Source organism: Zonotrichia albicollis, chromosome 3 (genome assembly GCF_047830755.1).
Source record: "Zonotrichia albicollis isolate bZonAlb1 chromosome 3, bZonAlb1.hap1, whole genome shotgun sequence".
NCBI classification, from domain to species: Eukaryota; Metazoa; Chordata; class Aves; order Passeriformes; family Passerellidae; genus Zonotrichia; species Zonotrichia albicollis.
This window is the reverse complement of record NC_133821.1, coordinates 3672279-3686852: the sequence shown is the minus strand read 5'-3', so window position 1 is coordinate 3686852 and position 14574 is coordinate 3672279. Positions and strand designations below refer to the sequence as shown.

General features: G+C 46.3%; 1 protein-coding gene across 1 annotated transcript in view; it reads left to right on the top strand.

Annotated features, from left to right (window-relative positions):
- The first annotated feature begins 12477 nt into the window (after positions 1 to 12477).
- The window catches only part of RP1L1 (RP1 like 1), a 48403-nt gene continuing 46306 nt past the window's right edge, over positions 12478 to 14574 (top strand). Inside the window, exon 1 of the mRNA XM_074536491.1 lies at positions 12478 to 12858. The gene's annotated coding sequence lies outside the window, so the exon portion shown is untranslated. The remainder of the gene's footprint in view (positions 12859 to 14574) is intronic.

Below are 14574 nucleotides of genomic sequence, written 5' to 3'. Positions count from 1 at the left end.
GAGATCCCCTGGATCCTTCTCCTCTCCGGTGAGCACCCCCAGCTCTCCCAGCCTGGCTCCAGCCCTTGGAGCATCTGGATCCTCTGGACTCTCCCCAGCTGCTCCATGTCTCTCCCGTGCTGAGGACCCAGAACTGGATGCAATTTAATGAGCCTCATCCCAGAGACTGATCATCCTGCCTTTTCCTTGCAGAAGACATGACAGATCAGAGAATGAACCAGAAATGTTGTGTTTCTACTTCTCACTCATTTCCTTTTTCATCCAAGTTTGTCTAAACATTGGCTGCTGGAAGCTTTGAGCTTCTTGTGCTCCAGCTGACTTTGCTCTTCCAGCCTCTCACTGGAGATTTCCCTCACTGGAGCAAAGCAGGAAGAGCCTTTGTGCTCTCTAAATATGAAATAATTTAGGGTGGCTTAAAATTCCCATCTAATCAAAGCCATACACTGTGGTTGCAGCCATTAACTTCGGGATTTCTGTTAAAAAACCCTTCTAGAAAGGGATAATTACAAGGCTTGCAGGGGGAATACCCAAGCAAGTCCTGTCAGAGCCCTCCAGCCCCCAGTTTTCATTGCTCCTGACCCCTCAGAGCTTCTCTCATTCCCCCATTGCCCCCTCCACTGGTCCCTCAGTTTGTGGGGATGTGTGAGAACAAGAGCTGCCTCAGGATTTATTTTTGAGTATTAATTCTTCTGTTACAGGAGAGGAAGTGCAGGACCAGCGTGAGAGCCCAGAAGGCAATTCTGAAATTGCCCCCTCAAAAAATGCACCTCCAGAAATTCATCAGGAACTTACAAACCCCTCAAGGCTATGCTTTCCATCCTCATTTCATAACTGAAATTAATTTTTTTTTAAATTGCCATCTCCCCACCTCCTCTCAAAAAGGAGTTGTGGAAGTACATCCTGGCTCCTCTGCAGGACTTTGGATCGTCATTAGCATCTCATGCATTATTCAGTGAGCTGATTATGAATGAATCAGCATAGATCCCTCCCCTTGGAAGGCTGAGAAAAGCTGCAGCTCTGTCAGAATGCCCCATGGCCCTTCCTGACCCAGCTGGCTGCAGAGGGAGATGTAATTTCTTAGTGACGTTTAATTAAAATTTAATTAATTTCTGAAGAAGCAGTGGATGTCCTGAATAGATTTCTATTTCAAAGGGAATGCTTGAGAATTGGTGCCCTGATCCTGTGTAGTGCTGGGAAAGTCCTGAATGGACACTTTTTAAAAAAGATTGGGAGATCAGTGGGGCAAAAAGCATCTGGAAGAGGGTTGGATGTTTGATCCATGGCTGAATTTGTGTTATTTGCAAAATAAATAAGGGATGAATGATTTTTAAGCATCTTCTGATTAGGAACATCATCAAGAAGCAAAGATCCCCTCCAAGTTATAAAGCCTGGGATAAAGTTCCCCTAAACCCAGCAAATACCACAGTGAAATCCAGCTGCTTTTCCATTTTCCTTTTTCCTCCCTCTAAAAATTCAGCCTGTGACGATTTCCTCAGCCTGAGAGCTAATCCCCATATCGAATGTGCTGAATGGATAAAATCTGCAGCAGCAACAAGTTGTCTGTGGGATTAATTTGTCTCTGAAATCAACATTATGCAAACGGGACCCACCCTAATTTGTGTGAACAGGCTGTGTATGTTATCTTATGATTAAACCGCTTTGTAAGCATCAAAATATCTCACCTGGCTTCCCTGAGCAGGGTCTGATCCAGGACAGGATCTTCCCTTCAGCTCTGCTCTGCACCTCCAGCCTGATCCTCAGGGCTTAGAAGGTCCCAGCACTTTTCTTAGGGAGAGGAACCAATTCTGGGTCAAGTTATAAATGAGTGGCATCTTAATTTTATTTTGGAGGAGCCCTGAAAGCCCAGTGGGCAAAGGTTTAACCAGCATCAGCATAACCCCCTGTTATCCCTCTTTAGCCATGCCATGGACATGGACCACCTCCCAAACGTGGGTGAGGTGGGAAGAAAACCAGAATATTGTGCAAAATTCCATGGTGTTGTATCACAATCCTCTCTTTTCTCTGCATTCTGTGCAGGAGATGTTTTCTCACCCAGCTGTTTTGTGGAAATCTTTTGAGTTGATTGATGGGGCCTCACTGGTTCCTCTCATCATTTGCTCTCTTCTCATTCTCCATGGAGGCACAAAGGGAAAATGGATCACCCTCACCCTTCTCTTAGTTTGGATCTGATTCCTGCCTTACATGCTTCAATTCAAATAAGAAAACAAATCAAAAATACCAAAAATATGGACATGGACAAGTCCAAGAGGAGGAGAATCCTTATTACACTTTCTGGAGTGCAGTGGGGTGTAACAGAACAACATCAGTGTGTCAGAGAGGACTTTTCTGCTTTTTATAGGAGGCTTTGGTACAGGTGGGACACATCCAGAAATACTGTGCCTGGTTGGAGACTTCCCAGTTTTGAGCTTTTCCACAAGGAAGGGATTGACAAACTGAAGAGAGTCAGACAGAAGATCAGAGCATTTGCATATATTTGTATTTATATTATTTATAATTGTATTTATAGTTATATGTATATTTGTGCTATACATTATATTCATAATTTATATATTTATATTTATAGGTATATATTTATATTTATATTTATTATTTATAATTATAAATTATATTTATATTTGTATTTTTGTTTTTGTTTTTTATATATACTGCCATGTTTAGGGAAACAAAGAGCAGGATTTAGAAGCAGAGGCTGAGGGATCTGAGTTTGTTCAGCCATTGGAGGGTAGAGAGAATGTAGAGTCAGATTTTCCTTGGATATCCAGAGTAAAAGGAGAAGAGACAATTGGCTTTAATAGCAAGAGCAGAAATCCCAGTTAGACATTAGGGGATTGAAGAGAATGAAAAATGGGAGGGGTGATCCAGAGATGCTGCAGGGGGGTCTCCATCCTTGGAGATAAAATATTACTGAGTATGACCCTGAGCAGTCTAATTTTAAACTAGCATCTAACTTGGAACTGGGTTTTGGATCAGACACCTCCTGTCTGTGAGGAGCCTGGACATGGCTCCAGCTGCAGCTGTCCTGCCCAGCCCTGGAGGTGAGGGAAGCTCCAAGGAAGCTCCCACCAGGCTCCATGGCCACAGGTGATGTCCCCAGGTGAGGGAAGATCCAAGGAAGCTCCCACCAGGCTCCATGGCCAGAGGTGATGTCCCCAGGTGAGGGAAGCTCCAAGGAAGATCCCACCAGGCTCCATGGCCACAGGTGATGTCCCCAGGTGAGGGAAGCTCCAAGGAAGCTCCCACCAGGCTCCATGGCCAGAGGTGATGTCCCCAGGTGAGGGAAGCTCCAAGGAAGATCCCACCAGGCTCCATGGCCACAGGTGATGTCCCCAGGTGAGGGAAGCTCCAAGGAAGCTCCCACCAGGCTCCATGGCCACAGGTGATGTCCCCAGGTGAGGGAAGCTCTAAGGAAGTTCCCACCAGGCTCCATGGTCACAGGTGATGTCCCCAGGTGAGGGAAGCTCTACTGAAGCTCCCACCAGGCTCCACAGTCACATGTCCCCAGGTGAGGGAAGCTCCAAGGAAGATCTCACAGGCTCCATGGTCACAGGTGATGTCCCCGGGTGAGGGGAGCTCTAAAGAAGCTCCCACCAGGCTCCATGGCCAGAGGTGATGATCTCCCCATGACCACAAAGAGCCAAGTTGGGGCACACCCCATGCTCTGAAGCTGCTCTGTTATCTCACAGGCAAACAGGGGAAATGTTAACTTGGGATTATTTCTTGGCAGAGTGTGCAGGAGAGAAAGAATCAAACTGATGATGGTTTTGAATGGCCCAACAATGCACATACGTCAAGGCACTGAAGGACTGAGTGGGTTCAGCCTGAAGCCATTAACACAAGAAAACTGAGGCTCTTGCAGGGGAAAGCCCTCAGGATACTCTTATCTGTCTGTACCTAGGATATTCTTATTCAACAACCCACAAACCAACAGAGGCAACATAAAAAACCTTTATTCAGTTTATATCAGCAATATCTGTAGATCAAACAGTGCCTCTTCCATTCTCTGGGACTTCACTCACCTGACACGGTTTGGACATGTCCATCCTGTCAAGTTCAGCCTTCAAAACAGGGTGGACCTGTGCTGACTCCTGATCCACACCTGGGATTTGTTCCTGAGAGTGGTGCAAGGTCATGCTGAAACCCTGCCAGGGATTTGACACTGGGTTTGGAGGTAGCCAAAGTTCCCATGACTCAAGTCAGCAGTCAGTTTATCCATGCACAGGCAGGACACACTGCAGGGCTAATTCATTCCTTAAAATTACTAGTGCATTCCTGATGATCCTCAGGGATCACCACTGGAAGGGAGTAGAAAATGCTCCATTAAGAGTTATCCCACGTCTCATTAAAGAGTTGGGACCACTTCAGTGGAGAGTCAGAGCTGGGCAAAGTGGTGACATTTGGACAGCACCAGGGATGGAGGCTCAGCATATCAAGACATGGGGTTTGGAAGAGAAAAAAGGCAAATGCAAGCCTTGTTCTCTGAGTAAAAAATGCAAATGCAAGCCTTGTTCTCTGGGAAGAATCCATCTGCACTGGGATTTGCAGCAATGGCATAGCCAGGCTCCTGCAAACTCCAACTAGCAGAGCCAATTTCTCTCCTCTGGACAGACTGTAATGCCCAACATGAATATAATGATCAGCATCAAGTAAGGGGTTGAATTCTGGATTTATTTTAATTTCTGGGTTTATTTTAATGATATTAAAGCCACAGTAGCTCCTTCATCTTCACTCTGATCAGATCAATGCTGCTGTGATGGAGAATCTGTATCCAGACCTGATGCCCAAGCATATCTATAAGTCCAAAGCAATACAAGATACAAGTAAAAACAGTAGCAATATTTTTTACTGCCATACAGAGGGCTAAAGTCTCAGGGTTTTTACTTAATTTTTCATTTCTGACGTGGTCCTAATCCCAAAAGGATTAGTACAGAAGGTCTCTCATCTCCTGTGCTTGTGTTGTGCAGCGCACCCTTGCATTTGCTGCACCTTGTGAATGTGCTCTGAAAAGGCTGGGACAAGGAAAGGAGCTGGATAAAACCCAAGACCTGAGTGCAAAGCTGGAGTTAAGAGCCAGTTTAGCCAGGAATCCTCACAGAGCTCTGTCTGGGAGGTGTGTGTGTGTTGAGTAGAGCCCCACAGGTACCCAGAGGTGTGCAGGGGCCGTGGGCAGGACCCCTCCAGCCCAGCACCACGGGATGTTTTCCCTGCCACTCTCAGATCCCTGCTTGGCAGGGCACAGATGGATGTTGTCATCCCTGTTACAACACAGGGAAGCTCTTCACAGCTCACTGGGAGGTAGGGTGAGGGCAGGGAGGATTTCATGCCAGTGTGAGCACACCAGCAACCCCACCAGACTCGTTCTGCTGGGCTGCGCTCCCAGACGCTTCACCCAGAGCATGACTGCTCCCGGTGTCCCCAGCAACCACAGATCCAACAAACCCTTCCCTCCTGGGCTTATCCCAGCCTGGGGCCACTCTCAGCCTGCCATGGAGCTTTTCTGCCTGTGTTTACACTTCCTCTCTGAAACAACACTGGATGGTTTGGGGTTAGGACAAGAGGATACAGACTTAAGGTGCACCAGGGGAGGTTTAGGTTGGATGTTAGGAATTTCTTCATGGAAATGGTGATTGGGCATTGGAATGGGCTGCACTGGGAGGTGGTGGAGTCACAGACCCTGGAGGTGTTTAAGAAAAGACTGGATGTGGCACTCAGTGCCGTGATCTGGTTGACAAGGTGGTGTTTGGTCGCAGGAGGAACTCGATGATCTCACAGGTGTTTTCCAGCATAGTTAATTCTGGATTTGAAGGAGCCTTCAAGACCATCTCATTCCACACCCCCTCCACCTGCTGTGGCCTGGATTTTGGGCTGAACGCCCCACATTCTTTATTTAAAACCTCTCTTGAGGCATCTTTCCTCTCTGCTCTCCCCACTTCCCCTCACCTCAGGAGACACAATGAGCAAACAGCTCATGCTGGACCACACAATTCAGTCCTCTATAGGCTTGAGGAGCTTTACATCTTCCTCACTGCTGTAGCAAAGGACAGCACTGAAGATGCCAAATCTGTTTGCAGTGGCACCTTTTGTGCTTGGGAGGGGTCTTCAGGCTCTGCAAGAGACTTTGGGGAAGGCAGAGCAAAGATCTGGAAAACCCATTAGAAAATTATAGTAGATGATCCCAATGTATTTTATTTATCCCAATGTATTTTATAAATTACAGTAGATGATCCAGAGTAGCCACTCTTGGGTACTTCCAAGGAAAAAGAAAATAAATTCATTCCTGAAGGTGAAAGAAAAGTGAAAGGGAGGGGAAAAAAGAGGAAAGAATGCCTGGGAAGAGCAGAGTGAATTAGCTGGGAGAGTAGATTTTGAATCCCAAAAGAACACATGGCCCATCCTGTAACATTGTCATGTTAGGAAGTTTTAAGACATTTCCATTTTCAGCAAAGCCAGGAGAAATCCAAGCCCCTTTCCCTGAGTTTTCACATCCCACAGTTGTGATTAAATCTCCAAATCTCATCCCCTGAAAGTTTTTCCGAGAGGACCAGAGTTGGGTGGTGGGTAGGGAAGGAACCTCCACTTTGCACACAGTGTCATTTCCTTGGGGAAGCGTTTCTGCCCTGATTCACATCCCCTCCAGCACTTGAGGACCTCAGCAGAGCCAGATTTCCTTTTCCTCAAGGTTCTCCACCCTCTCCATCATGCTCCTGGCTTTCCTTTAGTCTCCAGCTTTTTCTGCTCTCTGAATCCAGCAAAGTGGTGATGCTGAGAAGAACAGTCAGGGACAAGCACTGGGTTAACAGGTCTGTAAAAGCTGTTTGACCAAAATCCTAGGTCTTTCCCAAACTGGCACCAAAGCTCATCCCTGATCCCAGACAGGAACCATTCACTTCATTTTGGAGGAAGTTCAACAATGTGGGCATTGCCAGCCCTGACAATTGTCAGGACCAGAAAATTTCTCCAAGCACTGGTTGGTTTCCTGGTAGAGATGTCACCTTCCTGGCCTGTATCAGTATCCCATTCCAAAAACCAAGGTATGAAAATGCTGGAGTGAGCAAATCATGGTTGTCATCACCCATCCTCTCTAAACCAAAAAATCTGTTGTGGTTTTATCTGAATTCTGAGATTATTACCCACCTCTCCCTTCCTAGCCTCCTGTGGTCATTTGTGGGACAATCCCAGAGAACACAAGACATGCTCCAGCATTCACAAAGGTGTCTTCAACTCCTACATCCTCTGGTTAAGCATGGCTGCTGATCAGGTGAGATGAAATAGGAGTTTGTGCCCCAGGTTTAGCAGATTTGCTAAAGCATTCCCAGCCTGTGGCCCAACCAGGAGAGCACCAGAGCTTTAAACTTCCTCCTCATCATTTCCATCACTGTATTTTGGACATTAAAGTGTTCAAACAAACAGATCCTGGATGAGTGGGAGAGGTTTTCCCATGTGCTGACATGACAGGCCAGATCTTCAGTTTAAGATTTAAGGAAGTTGCATCATTCCTCAGAATACAGACTTTTCCACATTTCTCCCACCTCCACCTCCCCTGCATGGCCTGAGATTTTTCCCAGCAAATATCTCCCCTAAGGAAGATCTCCGTCTACTCTTTAAATACCTACAGCATGGTTGGATGAATTCAGGATGATCAAGCTGAAATCGTGGGGAAAAAAGAGCCATGAAAAGCTCTGCTTTGCAGAAATTCCCTTTGGATTGAAGGCAAGGCCTCAGAGGGGAAGTGTTGGGTTATGGCTAGAGCAACCAAACAAAGCAGCTGATTCCTGCTGGAAAATTGTATCACCTGAGGAGAATGGAAAATGCCAGGCTGGCCCATGGCTGTATTTCAGTGCAGCTGCATATTGGGGGTGATCCAGTTGAGGCCTTCCAGAACATGAAGGGAGCCAACAGGAAAGATGGAGAGGGAATTTTTACAAATGCATGGAGTAACAGGGCAAGGAAGAATGGCTTCAAACTGCCAGAGGGCAGGATTAGATGGGATTCTTTCCTGTGAGGGTGGTGAGGCCCTGGCACAGGGTGCCCAGAGGAGCTGTGGCTGCCCCTGGATCCCTGGAAGTGTCCAAGGCCAGGCTGGACAGGGCTTGGATCAACCTGGGATAGTGGACGGTGTCTCTGCCTATGGCAGGGGTTTGGAAAGAGATGAACTTGAAGATCCCTTCCAACCCAAACAATTTCATGATTCTGAGACTCTAGAAGATGAGAAATGAGTGCTGGAAGGCACAAGGAGCAGGCAAGGATGGAGCCCTTTAAAGGCCGGGGGCGTGGATGTTGCATCATTAATCAAGTCCCTAATGCTCTTAGTGCTAATCCATTAATGCCTCAGCATATAAAGCAGTTACTCCTCTCTTAGACCAATTTTGGGCCCAAGGGGATTAGGATAGAAGGTCTCTCATCTCCTATGTTTGTGTTGTGCAGCACACCCTTGCATCTTGCTGCACCTTGGAAGGTGAAAAAATGCAGTCCTAAAACTGCATTGCCCATTGCAGGTGCAACTGTGGCAAGGCCAGAGATTTATTCTCAGATGGCTCCCAAAGCAAGGTGAGACCCTGAAACAGAGCCCACCCCACTGCAAGCGTGGTCAGGGCAGGGATGTCACCCTGTGCATCTGCTGCTCGTGTCCCAGCACCCAGAGATGGAGCCCTGAGGAGATAGCAGACGATGCTCTCCAGGTGAGATGACTGCAGCCAAGGCTGGCAAAGCTCCAGATCTCCTTCAGGCTCACCTAGAAGAGCTGTTGATGATGGAGGGTTCTGCTCAGACCACTCTTAGGAGCCTGGGGTTGGTTTTAAAGAGGGGCCCAGGCAGGAGGTGAGGTCTGGAAGATGCTTGAGCATCCCACAGTTGTCTCTTACATCTGTGATGGACCAAAGCAAGGTAATATCACTGTCCTGCCAGTCAAACCTCCACACAATCCATGTTTTGAGACCAGTGCTTTTGGCCTCTTACTCCTGACCCATCCCAACAATCCCACCCTGTGCCCCAGAGCATTGTCCAAACCCTCCTGGAGCTCTGGCAGCCTTGGGGCCCTGGCCATTCACTGGGGAGCCTCATCTGTGCCCAACCATCCTTTTTTCATAGCTTAATGCATTCATGCAGCTGCATTTCAGGACAAAACACAGTTTTCAGGCTTGTTTGATTTTCAGGTGTTTCTATTTTTGTAAAAATTCCAGAGCAAATTAAGAGCTCTCTCAAGTGACCCTGCAAGGCTGAAGCAGGATCTGTGTTTGGTGAGGAAAGAGGAGAGATTTGGCAAAGAAATAACTTCAGTCTCAATGGCAAAGAGGAGTCTGCCTGCAGCTGCATTTCTCAGGTTTCTTGACTCTCCTTGTGCAGTCCTACTATGGGCTGGTTTGGGTGGAAAGGGACCTTTAAGGTTCATCAAGTCCAACCTCCTGCAACAAACAGGCCCATTTTCAACTAGATCAGGACAGTCTTGGTAGCACCCAGACCTCCTAGACCTCCTAGAAGTTGGTCACACACTATCGGGATCATCTGAGCAAAGCAGTCCTTAAGTGCAGTCTGCCTAAAATTGTACAATTCTGATGTGTCACCATGCACACAGTGAGAATTTAATTTTCTCTGGCAATTATTTTGGTAGAGAGCAGAAACTGATAACTGGCACAGAGAGGTCTAGGCTTGTTCCCTTTTCCTGGGCAGCACAGTCACCTCTTGATGAACACCTCTGGGAGGCTGAGGTCCTTTCACTACATGGAAAATAACTCCATAGGGAGAAGGTGAGGCCTTATTCAGAAGAGGAAAACACAGGAGGAGGTTAAATATTGCCTGGAAATGAGGCGCTGGCTCATATTCCTATGGGAACAGGGGCTAAGTGATTTCCCCAAAGTAATCCCAGTTGTACCACACTCAGTTTTTCTGAGTGAGATCCAACAGTCTTGGTAATTTCACTGTTAAGTGTAAAACCTTTCAATAATGGATTAGAAACAGGTGCTAATCATATCCAAACATAAGAAGGGGTTTATGGGAGTCAAAGGGATTAGGTTCTCCCTGTGTGTCAGTCAGCAAATTTCTCCTGTCTTCTGCTAAATTGCTCCTTGAGGGGCAGGAGGTGTTTAATAGGGGAGGAGGGGATTAGAAAAGGGGACCCCTGGGTTTGTTGCTGCTGTTGTCATGTTCACTGGGTGTTTGAGCTCAAGACCTTACAGAACTCTTTATCTGGGGAGGAAATAGGGTCAGAACAGCCACTGTGGTGAAGAGCTGGGACCTACAGCTTTAATTTATTAAAAAGGCTGGAATCTAGGTTAGCAGTTATGCACTCTGGTGCTTTCTCTCCCCTGTAGATTTTACTGAGGTTCAGCCTTGAATTTTAGCAGTGGTCCCTCAGGAGTTTTTTTCAAGCCTAACACATTTTCCAAAATGCCTTTTCCCCCCTGCATTCTCCCTTAACACTTAATAAAAGCTCCTCAGCCACCTTCGTGGGTGAGTCTGTTTTCATTAATTCCTTGAAGTTACACAGAGATTTGCAGGTAAAATAGTCCAGGGAGGCTGCCAAAATGTAATTAATTATAATAAACAATTAATTATTGAGACGGTCTCGGAGGAGAAAAGTGCTGGAAATCCCACTCTGAGCAACTCTGTGTGTAATCTCCTTTTGGAAAAAACCCCAGTCAACCACAGCAGTGTGAGGTCAAGCTGATCATGTGCAGCTTTAGGTGATGAAGACATTGCACGGGGTAAAGCTGGAGAGATTCCCCCTGTTCTGATGATAAACAGCCACCAATCCCTGTGGAGATTTAACATGACACCTGCCTGCAGTTACAGCCTGCAATGTGTAGAATCCTCACACATGGCTGAAATCAGCTCCATTTTTTGGGTCTCAGAAGGGATGGGGTGAGGAAGGAGGTGGGAGTGCAACGCACCAAGGGAGAATCTTTTTACACCACAGTTCTTGTGGCCTTGTCTTTTGGGGTGTTCTTTTGGGCCAATCATGCAGAATTTTAGATTTTTCTGTGATGGAATTTTGATTTTTACAACCATTGAATAATTGCAAGTAGCCTCTGGTCCGTCATTAGTGGGACAAGAGTCACTCTGTAATTCAGAGCTGGCTGAGCTTTCCCTGTTTCCCCCTAGAAGAAACAGAAGCACCTGAATGTAGGTAAGAACTTCTGGGACTTTTTATTTACAGCCACACCTCATTTAGGATTATAGGATTCATTGAATAAACTCAAACATTGAACTGTTAATCTTTCTACTGCATGTGTTTTGCATATGCTGATATTCCTTCTGGATGAGACATGGCCAACAGCGCCTGGGAAATGGTTCAGCTCTTTCTAAAGCAGGGATTCCAGAGGTGTCTGTCTTTCCCTGGAAGGAATATTACTACTTATTCCATGGCTTGGAGCAACCTGGGATAGTGGAAGGTGTCCCTGACCATAGCAGGGGGTGGAATAAGATTAATTTTAAGGTCTTTCCCAAACCAAACTGTTCTAGGGTTCTGTGGTAGCTGTTCTGTGCTACAGTCAGTTTTCTCTATAGGATGAGAAAGATTTTGCAAAGTTCTTATTCTCCTAAATGACTGGGTATGATGAGAGGATTCATCCATCCTCCATGTAATTCCAGTTGTCCATTCCAGAGGTCAGTATCTGAGTGAAAATCTCAAATTTCACTTATTCCCTGAACTGATGAAGTCGTTCTTGAGGGTGAATCATGGAATCACAGAATATCCTGAGCTGGACAGGACCCACCAGGATCATAGATCCAACACCTGACCCTGCACAGACACTCCAACCATCCCACCCTGTGCATTCCTGAGAGTGTTGTCCAAACACTCCTGGAGCTCTGGCAGCCCTGGGAATGTCACCATTCCCTGGGGAGCCTGGTCAGTGCCCAAGCGGGAATGAAGCCTAAGAAAACACAAGAATTTTGGCATGGAGGCATCATCTGCAGTGAGGGTGTTGAGCTTAGCATTAGGACATTGGGGTCTGCATGTGGCCTTGCTGTGGGGAAAAATACCAGAATCTGAAGATTCCTCTTCTCCACTTAAAGGATGAAACAAATGAAGGAAGAAAAACACTCACCCTCACCTCTCTGGGGTTGTTTTTGTCATTCCTTATAGCTTACAATACAATTTTAGAGTCCCTGATGAAATATTTGAAACTTTGTCCTGGATACTGAATTTTTCTTTTTGCCATCCATGAGAGTTTTTCAGGTCAGGAGAGGCTTTTGCATTCACTTAATCAGATTTAATTATTGCATATCAGAGGCTGGAGACTTAAAACATGGGCTTGGTGATCAGAGAAGGCAAGAAAGCCTTTGCCACCCAGCAGGAGCCAGCTTTTCCCTGTGCTCCAGCTCCTGGCTGGAATACACATGGACAGAGGAGGAGGAGGAGGGGGAGGCACTGGGTCAGGCTGCTGCTCACAGTGATGCAAAATTCTCCATCACCAAACCTGCATGGGGAACAGGGGGAAAAAAACCCCACAACTTTAAAACCTCATTAGCTAATCATCATCACCACAGATGGTGCCCAGCTCTAAGCTCCTTTCTGCTCATCCTAATCCCATTCCAAGCAGCTCCCCTTGGCAGAGGAGCCTGCTGGCTTTGTTATCTGCAGCAGTGGCCGAGCATGGAAGCACTTGGCACTGGGGAGAGCTGCAGAAAGGGGAGAGATGTAAAGATTTAGGAAGGGAGGTGGGGGCCCATCTCCCTGTGCAGGCAGGGACTGAGCAGAAGCATCCCACCCTTCACTTGCAGAGGAGCAGCAGCCAGAGGAATTCTCTGCTTGGCTTTTGATCTCCAGTGCTCGAGGAAGGCCTGGCCTGGGATGGATTATTGACCTGAGCAAAGCTATGTACCTGGATTACCTTTGTTGTGGTGAGTAGAATGAGCTTCTCTCTGTGCCTCTACGAGCTTTTAAACCAACACTGGGAAAAGGAGTGACAAGGGAGGTGCTGGAGGAGTGATGTTAGTACTACTTGTCTTTTTCAGCAGCTCTGTCATCCTTTTTAATTTGTTTCTTACTAGGAAACTGAGGTGTTGTTGGTTACGTGGGAGACATAGGTGCCTGTGATCAACAGGAATTCTGCTTGCAGGGAAAGGTTCTGATGGGAACAAGCCATAGCTGGTGGCAGTGCTTTGCTCTGTTGAGCAATGCAGATGTTATTCCTGGAAAGCCTCCAAGGGCTGTGTTTGTGTTTTCCTGGGAGGCTTTGCAGGGCTCTGGGTCCATCCTTTTTGAGGCATTTCCCAGGCAAACAGGTCTCCTTTCTGACCAGAGCTGGATTCTGGTTTTCCTGATGGAGCTTGCCGCAGCCACTTAAAGCCTCTGCTGCTATTTAGGGACAGCAGGAGATTGAGTGGATCAATCCCATAAGAAGATCCATGCTCCTGTGCACAAAGAGGGGACTCCTGACCATTTTAAGGCAGTGCTGCCCAGGCAGGGAGCCAGGTTTTCCCCAGGCCCTGATGGGAGAGATGTCACTGTCACCACAGCCCCAGCTGGAGTCTAAACCAGAATTTTTGCTCTGATTTTCTCTGTAAGAACTGAATAATCACAAGGCCTTTTTTTCCCCTCTTCTCTTTTTCTTTTCTTGGCAGCCCCTCAGTCTCTCTAAGCACAAACTAAAAGGGGGGCCTTGTGTTTTTCTGGCTAATGTGAGTCTCAGGTCATTAACCCTTGACAGTTCTTTAATGAATTACTATTAAAAAATGAATTGATTTCTTGGGCTGAAGAGAGATTCATACTGTTGGTCACATAAGGGTAATTTAGATCATCAAATGTGACTATTTGTATAGAAAAATGGAATTGAATTTCATCCTTTGCTTTCTGATCTTTTCACATTGTGTTGAGAAACTCACGGCAGGACCCCATAAACTGAATTAATACAGAAGGGAATGTGAGAACTGATATAAATTCACCAGGGGGCCACAGGTCAACATCCCACTGAGCTTTGAAGAGAAGAACCTGGCAATTCATGGTTGTTTCTGCTGAAAACCCAGCTGGTTCCACCTGCCTGTTATGGGAGGATGTTTTCTGGTGGCCATGCCCCTCATCTGGAAATTTCTGCACCTCTGTGACTCTTCTACGGTTTGGATCAAGATTTGCTTTTGAAAATCTGAAACTTGAGTAGGTTCTTGGCCTGGCTGCAATCACTATGAACTATTGGTTGTGCTGGTGTTGTTTTCTCTTCATCTTCCACATCTTCTACTACCCCCAAATTGCTCCTTACAGCAACTGAGGGCACAAGATAGCATTTCCATCTCTTGCTGCTTTTATGATTTTGGGTTTTTCCTCCCTGCTTCATTGGATCTCCCTTGGCTCTCCTTTGGAACTTCAATAGGTCTTTTTCTCCTCTCTTTTAATCTATTTCCCTGTAATGCTGGCTGTCTTCTTATTTTGCTTTGAAGAAACACAAACCTTTGGCCAAAAGGTGAGTTTTATTGCTATCAGTCATTATTGTAACTGTAATTTGTGCCAATTAATTTAGAAGAGGGACAAACTGCACATTTAAGTATAAAATGGCATTTATAAGGCTTAGGTGGTTTAAATATATTTAAAATAATTTTTGAGAAATAAACAAGGCATCTTTT